At 39.3% G+C, this 10,253-nt stretch overlaps 1 long non-coding RNA gene across 1 annotated transcript; it reads left to right on the top strand.

The window, feature by feature from the left end:
* The first annotated feature begins 2,293 nt into the window (after positions 1 to 2,293).
* On the top strand, positions 2,294 to 9,261 carry LOC139007537 (uncharacterized). Its single transcript, XR_011470867.1, has 2 exons — positions 2,294 to 2,606; positions 6,025 to 9,261. It is a non-coding gene; the product is annotated as an uncharacterized lncRNA (long non-coding RNA).
* Positions 9,262 to 10,253: the final 992 nt, after the last annotated feature.

Below are 10,253 nucleotides of genomic sequence, written 5' to 3'. Positions count from 1 at the left end.
TTAACATGAGAAAAATATTCAATTCTTTTTTCACCAGACTGGAACAAGTAGAGTCTGATAAGTAGATATTAGATATGTGTGTTAATTTTATTACTTTTGTGGTATAATAAAAATATATTTAATCATTGTCTGTTTCCTGTTACATAACTCCTGAATCCTTGAGATTTCCTGATAGCAGTGTCTTCTATTATTCATGAGTTCCTTTCCACTAGGGCTGAGTCTTGGCATGGTTGGGAGATCCTATATAGCCTCCAGATACAGGGTGGTCACCAGAAAAACCAGCGAGGTGATTATAGGCAGGGACTTTCAGGCCCATCCACTGATTCCCAGAAAGGGGAGAGGGACTAGAGATTTGAGTTCAAATAGCCGGTGATTTAATCAATCATGCCAGCTCCATGACATCTTATAAAAAACCCTAAACAATCAGGCTCAAGAGGCTTCCAAGATGGTGAATACACCAAGGTGCTGAGAGGGTGGCACACCCAGATCTGCACTCCTTGTCCCCTATACTTGCTTTATGTATCTCTTCCATTTGACTGTTTCTCAGTTGTACTCTTTATAATAAAACTAGAGGCCCAGTGCACGAAATTCTGCATGGGGGGAGGGGGGTCCCCCTTAGCCTGGCCTGCATCCTCTCGCAATCTGGGACCCTTTGGGGGATGTCTGACTGCCAGAATTGGGCCTAAACTGGCAGTTGGACATCCCTCTCACAATCCGGGACTGCTGGCTCCTAACCGCTCGCCTGCCTGCCTGCCTGATCGCCCCTAGCTGCCTCTGCATTGGCTCCTGCTGCCACAGCTTCATCCAGAATGACATCCGGAAGGTTGTTCAGCTGTCCAGTCTAGTTAGCATATTATGCTTTTATTATTATAGATTATAATAGTAAGTATAGCACTTTCTTGAATAGTCCGTCATTCTAAAGATTTATCACTCCTGTCACCCAGCCGGTGTGGTTCAGTGGTTGAGTGTCAACCTATGAACCATGATGCACCAGGAGGTCATGGTTCAATACCCAGTCAGGGCACATGCCTGGGTTGCAGGCTCAATCCCCGGTAGGGGGTGTGCAGGAGGCAACTGATCAATGATTCTCTCTCATCATTGCTGTTTCAATCTCTCTCCCTCTTTTCCTCTCTTCAATCAATTAAAAAAAAAAAAAAAGATCATCCCTGTGGAAGAGGGTGGGTAGCTGTGGAAATCCCTGAACTTGTAGTCAGCTGGGTAGAAGTGCAGGTAGTGTGGGGATGGAATACGTGTAAATGAAGAAATAACAGGTATAAATGCAGAGAATAGTGACGGTGGGATGGAGGGAAATAAGTACATGTATTCGCATTGGCTTATATTTACAGAAGGACTGGGAGGATAAGCAGGAAACTAGTTAAAGGTGGTTATCAATAGGAGACCACGAGGAAGTGCACTGGACGGGGACTAGGGACCCAGCGAGTTTCCCAGCGTATGGCTTTTCATGTACTTTGTATGTGGTTCCTTTATGTAGCTTCATGTACCTCAAGTCTATGTGTTGGACTGAGCCATATAAAAAAATATTTGCTAATCAAATATTTAGTAAAAACCTCTTTGTGTAATCTTGTTAGTAAAAGTAGTGGTAACTTGAAGTAAAGAAGTGCTGACAAAGTCATGTGAAGTCTTAGAGTTGAAAAGTTCTGTATCTAACTTTGTTCTCTTTCTTAAACTATACTTTATTATAATTTATTTCAAAAGAGTTGGCTTGTAACCAGGGTCACTTGTTTGCGCCAACCTATTTTGTTAATAATTAAGAATTGAGTTGTTAAAATAATTTCAGGGCAGAAACAGAAATATACATATATATTTAATATTACATTTAAAATATACTTAGTGAAATGCAGATGCATGTTAAAAAATCAGTCACTGATTTTTAATATTTAAGACTGACAAAGATAGAGATAAGACTATATTACATGTGTACTGTGATTATTAAATACAATATGGCTCTCTAAATAAGGAAACAGGTAAAATGATATTAAAATGATGAATTCTTTAAAATTCTTTAAAATTCTCTTCCAAGGACTGTCAAATTACTTCCGAGTGCGCTCGCAGTTGCACTAGCTGGACCGGGAGGACAAGGGGAGGAAGCATGGGCGGTGCCCCGCGCGGGGACTGTGCTAGGTGCGGCTCAGCGCCACCGCCAGCTTCGCCGGGCTGCGGAGCGGCTGCTGCACCAGCTCGAGGGCTTTCCGAACGGGCCGCAGCCTCTTCTCCGTCCCCGTGGTGGCGCGACCCGCGGGAAAAGGCCCGTCTGCGCGCGGCTGCAGCAGGACCCACTGACCACACAATGAGTCCCCAACTCTCCGACTCGGGGCGGCCAGCTGTGGTTCCCGCCAGAGCGTTCAAAGACCTCACGCGAGAGTAGGAAATGTCGCTGGGGACGGAGAGTGACGGGAAGGCGAGAAAGCGGAACCGGCCCCAGGTTCCGCGCTGCGCAGAAACCGAGACAGCCCTCTTCCGGCTCCAAGTAGGATATCTATGGATGCGGAGGTGAGGCCGGAAGTGGAGTTGCCCCTAGGGCATGTGGGGCGAGCAGAATGGCGGATCCAAGGGCTGGACGCCAGGTTCACGGAGCTGGGCTGGAGGTGAGGAGGAAGAAAGGCAACCTCTGGTGGGCATGTACCGGAGTCCGCCAATGGGACACGTTCCGGGGTTCGTTGGGGGGAGACACATCTTCTAGGTTTTGCTCAAAGGATGAATTGACATCTGCCGGGGGGGGGGGGGGGGGGGGGGGGGCGGCAGCAATACAGGATCTGAAGGGTTCTAGGGTCGGCCGGCAGGGTCAGGCTGAAGGTCTTAAAAGGCATTGTGGCCCCAGAGGGTTGGAGGGAACAGTCGGGGATCTCCCAGGGAGAAGGCTGCATTCTCATCTATTAAAGCTCATACCTGGGAGCTCCCACTCAGCAGGCCTGTGTACTGATGTGTGCGCGATGACAAGGTGGGAAATAAAGGGGAGAACAAGGACGGAAATAATTTTCAGTGATTGGTTATGAGAAAGGCTTGCAGTGCCTTCCAGAGGGAATCAAGCCTTATACATACTTTGAAAAAAAAATAGAATATTTTAGATTGACACAGGTAGAAATAAAACTATGCTACATGTGTACTTGCCACTCAACTGGAGAAATCAATTATGATATAAGTAATTGAGGTCCTTTGTCTGCTCCACAAATCACATTCTATTCCCTCTTGCCCAAGATGACCACTTTCCCAAGCAACTTTACATTTTAATTTTTAATTACACATGCAGTGTTGTTTTGCATATTTTTAGCAGTCAGTAATTTATATATTCTTTCACAGCTTTCTTTTACTTAATGCTTTTTTAAAAATATATATATATTTTATTGATTTTTTTACAGAGAGGAAGGGAGAGGGATAGAGAGTTAGAATCATCAATGAGAGAGAAACATTGATCAGTTGCCCCCTGCACGCCCCCTACTGGGGATGTGCCAGCAACGAAGGTACATGCCCTTGACCGGAATAGAACCTGAGACCCTTGAGTCCGCAGGCCGATGCTCTATCCACTGAGCAACACAGGCCAGGACTACTTAATGCTTTTTAAGATTTGTCATTGTTATGTAACTTTCCTTCATTCATTGCAACAGCTGGACACAGGTATTCCCTTACATGAATAAATCAGTATTTGTTTTCTTGCTTTGTATCCCCAGTACCTGACACATTGTAAGTGCTTAACTGTTGGTTGAATAGATGAATGCTATAGTATTTGAGCTAAAACCTAAATAATTAATAGGATTCCAAATGACTTAAGGCAAGAAAAGCATTCCAGGCAAAGGGAACATTAATCTGAACAAAAGCAAAAATGTGAAAGTACATAAGGTATTTCACGAACTTCCATAGTCTTAGAACTTAAAATGTAGAATTGTATGGAGATATGTGGTGAAAGAGAAACTTAGGAAGACAGGATGGGGCTTAGATTTAAAGAATATTATCTGAGGAGATTACACTAGCTCAGAGCCATTTTTGAATTATGAGGAAACTGATCAGAGCTGTATTTTTAGAGGATAATATAGCACCATGAAGATATGTCTAAGAGGTAAAAATTAGTGGCAGGTAATTAAAGACCTCATAACAATAATGATCATTGCATTAAACATGTAAGTCAATCATGCAGACTCACTTAAAATTCTGAAACAATTTCCTAGATCATGGTATCCCTTCCCTAGACAACTATTTCATACCTTCTATCAAACTTGCAACATTTTCTCCTGCCTCCCATTTAGCTGATTCCTTACATCCTATTCTAGAAAAGGACTTCCCCATGGTTTCATCCTCACATCTACAAAGTCTATACCCTAATACACTACCTGTGCTATTACTGTAAGTAAGTTGTATGAGGAGAGAAAGCCCTTTGAGAATACTTTTTAATACTACATTCTGAAGCATAGCCAATTATAAACTCACATGACTGGATTGAAATGGGAACAGTAAAATATAAAAGAACAGAATGATTAGAAGAGAATTATTTTGTCTAAAAAATGTAAAGAACCCATACCTATAGTAATATAAATGAGATGTTAGTTTTTTTATGTGAGTTTTTTATTTTCAGGTAGATTAGGTATTGAGCTTTATATGCTAAGTCTAAATATAATTGATATTTATGATTTTATAAGACCATTGTTTCTACTGTGTAACATTATAAGTAGTTTATTTTGAAATAGATGTTTGATGATCCTATTTTAAATAATATATTATATCAGCCTTTGTCTTACATGTTACCAAATTGTATGTTCAGTAACATAATTTTCACTTACTAATAAAAATAGAATGCACAGCCCTAACTGGTTTCGCTCAGTGGATAGAGCGTCGGCCTGCAGACTGAAGGGTCCCAGGTTCGATTCCGGTCAAGGGCATGTACCTTGGTTGCGGGCACATCCCCAGTGGGAGTTGTGCAGGAGGCAGCTGATCAATGTTTCTCTCCCATCGATGTTTCCAATTCTCTATCCCTCTCCCTTCCTCTCTGTAAAATCAATAAAATACATTAAAAAAAATAGAATGCACATTGTATGACTTAGTACAGGTGTTAATTTATTCTCTCATTCTTTCAAATATATTTATTGAGTACCTACCATATAATAAACACTACTATAGGTAGATAAAAAGATACATTAGTGGAAAATCACTAGCCCAAAACCATATCACATGACTGTATTAGTGCATCTTGATATATAAGAAATTTTCAACTGCAGGCATTCGGTCACCTTAATTAGAGTTATTTCCTAAAGGATGCCTAAGCTAGATGCACAGCATCATAGCTCTGAAGTATGGTTATATATCCACAACAATCAACCTCAGTGCACACATCTTAAGCATTAGTGCACTACACTCAATTTATGTGAAAGAAGTGATGTATAGGCACATCCTGCTGTAGCCTATAATGCAAATGTAGGATATATGCAAATACTATGCCATTTTATTTAAGGGACTTGAGCATCCATAGATTTTGGTGTCTGGGGGTGCGGGGGGACCTAGAACCAATCCCACATGAATACTGCAGGACAACTTTATTTAATGAATGAGTTCTACTCCACCTTGCAATTCCTGATGCCAACTTGCAGGTTTTACTGACATAATTTTTCTTTTTAAATGAGTTTTTATTGATTTCAGGTAGAGGAAGGGAGAGGAAAAGAGAGATAGCAGCATCAATGATGAGAGAGAAACATTGATCAGCTGCCTCCTGCACGCTCCCTGCTGGGGATCAAGCCTGCAACCCAGGCATGTGCCCCAAACAGGAATTGAACCTTGACCTCCTGGCTCATAGGTTGATGCTCAACCACTGAGCCACACCAGCCAGGCTGACATAATTTTTCTATTTACTAGTCTGTGCTGAGGAGGTTTGCCTTACATAAATAGGCTTAAGCCTATATAACAGAGTGATGAGGAGCTTCAGCACCCACGAGTTTGGATTTTGTAAAGGTCCCCAGAGCTGACAATAATATTGCTCTGTATTGTAACGCTCTAATGTCATGTCTCTGTTCTTATTCCTAGGTCAAGGATGCATTCCAAGAAAGTACTGAAAAATATATCACCAGCTCCCACCTGATAGTTGACCTAGCCATGGAAAACTTCATTGGAGCCTCACTAAATCAGACCATAAATGGCACTCTTAAAAACTCTCCCATCAAAAACTATCAGGACTGACAATCTAAGACAATCTAAGACAGGGGTCCTCAAACTTTTAAAACTTTTTTTCACTGTCCCTCAGACCGTTGGAGGGCCGGACTATAGTTTAAAAAAAAAACTATGAACAAATTCCTATGCACACTGCACATATCTTATTTTGAAGTAAAAAAACAAAACGGGAACAAATACAATATTTGTATTTGCATGTGGCCCGCGGGCCGTAGTTTGAGGACCCCTGATCTAAGATATAGATCTACCACTTCAAGAAAGTTCCTGTACCAGTCAGCAGTCTAACAGATCAGCTAGTTTCTTTGGTCATCAAGCAGACATGCTCAAGCTACCAACACAACAGTGGAAAATGTCTCTATATGAATGTTTTGCACATTATGTGTGTGACCCATTAGATTCACAGTGGTTCTCAACCTGTGGGTCGCGACCCCTTTGGGGGTCGAACGACCCTTTCACAGGAGTTGCCTAAGACCATCCTGCATATCAGATATTTACATTACGATTCATAACAGTAGCAAAATTACAGTTATGAAGTAGAAACGAAAATAATTTTATGGTTGGGTCACAACATGAGGAACTGTATTTAAAGGGCCAGAAGGTTGAGAACCACTGGATTAGAAGGTCATGAAATCCATTCTGTGAGTCATGATGAATATTTTTTAAAGACAAAAAAGTTATAAATTATCAGAGTATTTTCCATAAATCCTTTGTGAGAATTGTGCACATTGCAAGAGATACTAAGGTCAGTTTCAATATGTGAAAAGATATTTGATGGAGGGGATATGATGAATAGAATGTATATTGGCTAAAAAATGGTTTTGTCAGTCATTTGTCCACTGGTGTCTTGTTTGGTTTTCATAATAAGGTTGATGTGCAGTCTAGCTTTATATTACCATGACTTGTAACTAGATGTGAAGTCATTGAGATTCAGTTGAAAACTGCATTGTTAAAGGTGTTATCTAGGCTACAGATGTATACATATGTATCTTTGAGTTTGTGACAATGACAATGTTTTAATCAAAATTGCTTTTTAAAATGGATCATTTCTTTTTTAAAAGAAAGAGAATAATGAAGCGAAATATGCAGAAGCATGTTCAGGTTCAAATGTTGGATCTGGAAGTGTGAATAACGATTCTATTGAGAAAAATATTTATTCTAATCTGAAAACTTCAACTTTATTTGAGCCACATTTCAAAAAGAAAAAAGTAAGTGCAAGACAATATAATGAAGATGATTTAAAATATGGTTTTATCAAATGTGAAAAACCCTTTGAAAATGACAGACCTCAATGTTATTTGTAACAATATTCTTGCAAATGAAAACTTAAAACCTTCCAAATTAAAAAGGCACTTAGAAACTCAGCATGATGAACTTACTGATAAACCTCTTGAATATTTTCAAAGAAAGAAAAAAGATGTAAAGTATCAACACAATTTCTCAGTTTCATATTTGGTTGCATATCGTGTGGCAAATGAGAAAATGGTTCACACAGGTGCTGAAAAGATTATCTTTCCAGCATGTTTGGATATGGTATGTACAATTTTTATGATAAATCAGCTGATAAATTAAAAACTATTCCTAGTGATAACACAATATTTCTTCGAATTTGTGCTATTGCAGAACATTTAGAAACAATCTTATGTCTCGGTTGCAGTCTGGTGTAGATTTTGCAATCCAGCTTGAGAGTACTGACGTTGGGAGTTGTATAACACTTTTAGTTTATGTCAGATACGAGTGTCAAGGTGATTTCATGGAGCATTTTTTGTGTTGTTTACATTTTACCTCAGACCTAAGTGGATTAGACATTTTTAAAGAGTTAGAAAAGTGCATTGTTGGTCAATATAAATTAAACTGGAAAAACTGCAGAGGAATTATAAGTGATGAACAGCAAACATAACTGGAAAACAGAGTCATTGAAAAATTGCTAGAAGTTACTAATAATGGTGCTGTGTGGAATCATTGTTTTATACACCGTGAAGCTTTGGCATCGAGAGAAATTCCACAGACTCTCATGGAAGTATTGAAAGTGCAGTGAAAGTTGTTAATTTCATTAAAGAAAGCTCACTAAATAGCCAACTTCTTGAAACATTTTGTTCAGTGATTGAACTAATCGTACCCACTTACTGTATCACACCAAAGTTCGGCAGTTGTCTCAAGGGGAAATACTAAGCAGGGTTTACGAACTCAGGAATGAGATTCACATTTTTCTCATTGAAAAAAAAATATTATTTGGCAAGTATTTTTGAAAATGCCATTTGGGTAATGAAATTGGCAAATTTTTACTGATATTCTTGGCATTTTTAATGAACTAAGTTTAAAACTACAGGGGAAAAACAGTGATATATCCCAACATGTTGAAGGTATCCAGGATTCCAAAAGACATTATTGTTATGGCAAGCAAGGCTTAAAAGCAACCGGCCCAGCTACTACATGTTTCCAAGATTTTTGCAACATGTTGAAAAGAATATTATTAATGAAACCAACTTTAAAGAAATAAAATTAGAAATATTGTTACATCTCGCCTCTTTATCTCAAACTTTTAATCATTTATTTCCAGAAGAGAAACTTGAAACATTAAGAGAAAACTGTTGGGTAAAAGATCCGTTTGCTTTTCGAAACCCAGAATCAACAGTTGAGTTAAACTTACTGCCTGAAGAAGAGAGTGAATTAATGCAGCTCAGCTCCTCATATACATTGAAGAATGATTATGAAACGTTAAGTTTATCAGTATTTTGGATTAAAATAAAGGAAGACTTTCCTTTGCTCAGTAGAAAGAGTACCCTACTATTATTACCATTCACAACAACTAGTTTATGTGAACTAGGGTTTTCAGTCTTAACCCGGTTAAAAAATGAAGAAAAGAAATGGATTGAATGGTGCAGCAGATATGCAGGTAGCATTGTCCTCCTGTGTTCCAGACTGGAATGAACAAGCAAGCACACCCATCACATTAAAATAATCTCACATGGTTTTGGGTTTCCCATTTTGTATTTTTCCATGTTGCATTTAAATGTTAATATATAATTTTATGTGATAACTTTGTTATGTTTCTATTTTTGTTATGCTTATATATTAATAAAAAATGTGATTTTATATTCATTGAACAAACATTTAATGAACTTCTATTAGAGGCCAAGGAACTATTCTAGTGACATTTGGGATACAGTAGCGCTAATGTTCTGGCAAGGAGAGAGACAATAGATATAAATGGGCTTTATAATATTTAGAAGATACAAGTGCTATGGGAAGAATAATAAGAAAAGGGGGTCAGGAAACTATTTGGGGACCAAATCACAAAGGGCTCTGCCATTATAGGGCCTCTGGGATTTTTTTAAGTGGAATAGAGAGCGATTGAAGGATAACCTAGAGGAGAGACATGGTCTGAATTAGGTTTTAGAAGACTCACTCTGCTGTTTTGAGAGTGAATGAAATGTTCCTTCCCTCAAGAGGGCTTTCCTAACCACCTTAGTTTGGGTACATTGTCCATATTCTCCCTTTTATTTCTTTGTAGTATATAATTTGTGATATTTTTTCTTGCTTGATTACTAACTAGTTCTGTCAGTCTGCCACCCTGGAATGAATACTCCTTATGAAAAGAGATCCTATCCATCTTGTATGATGCAGAGTGAGTATTGAGTATACATTTGAGGAGCAAATGAATTGATATCTAACATCTGTAACTTGAGGTCATATTCCCAGAAATAAGCATTAAATATGTGGAAATTTCTGTCGTGAGTGTTTCCCTCCACGTCCTGCACGCTGTCTCCATGTAAAACATTCTTCGCCGACTCCGTCCACACCTTTGGGAACCCCTGGACCGCTGGGGCTGGACCCCGGCAAATTTCTTTGCCTTTTTTACATGTTAAAATCTCATTTGGCCTGGCCATCATGGCTCAGTGGATGAGCATCCACCTATGAACCAGGAGGTCCCCGGTTCAATTCCTGGTCAGGGCACATGCCTGGGTTGTGAGCTCAATCCTCAGTGTGGGGCATGCAAGAGTAAGCTAATCAATGATTCTCTCTCATCATTGATGTTTCTATCTATCCCTCTCCCTTCCTCTCTGAAATCAATAAAAATATATTTA

Source organism: Myotis yumanensis, unplaced genomic scaffold (assembly GCF_028538775.1).
Source record: "Myotis yumanensis isolate MYYU_CA2020_CCGP unplaced genomic scaffold, mMyoYum1.0.hap1 SCAF_1, whole genome shotgun sequence".
Taxonomy (NCBI): domain Eukaryota; kingdom Metazoa; phylum Chordata; class Mammalia; order Chiroptera; family Vespertilionidae; genus Myotis; species Myotis yumanensis.
Note: the sequence above shows the minus strand (reverse complement) of the source record. Positions and strands in the feature narration are given on the sequence as shown.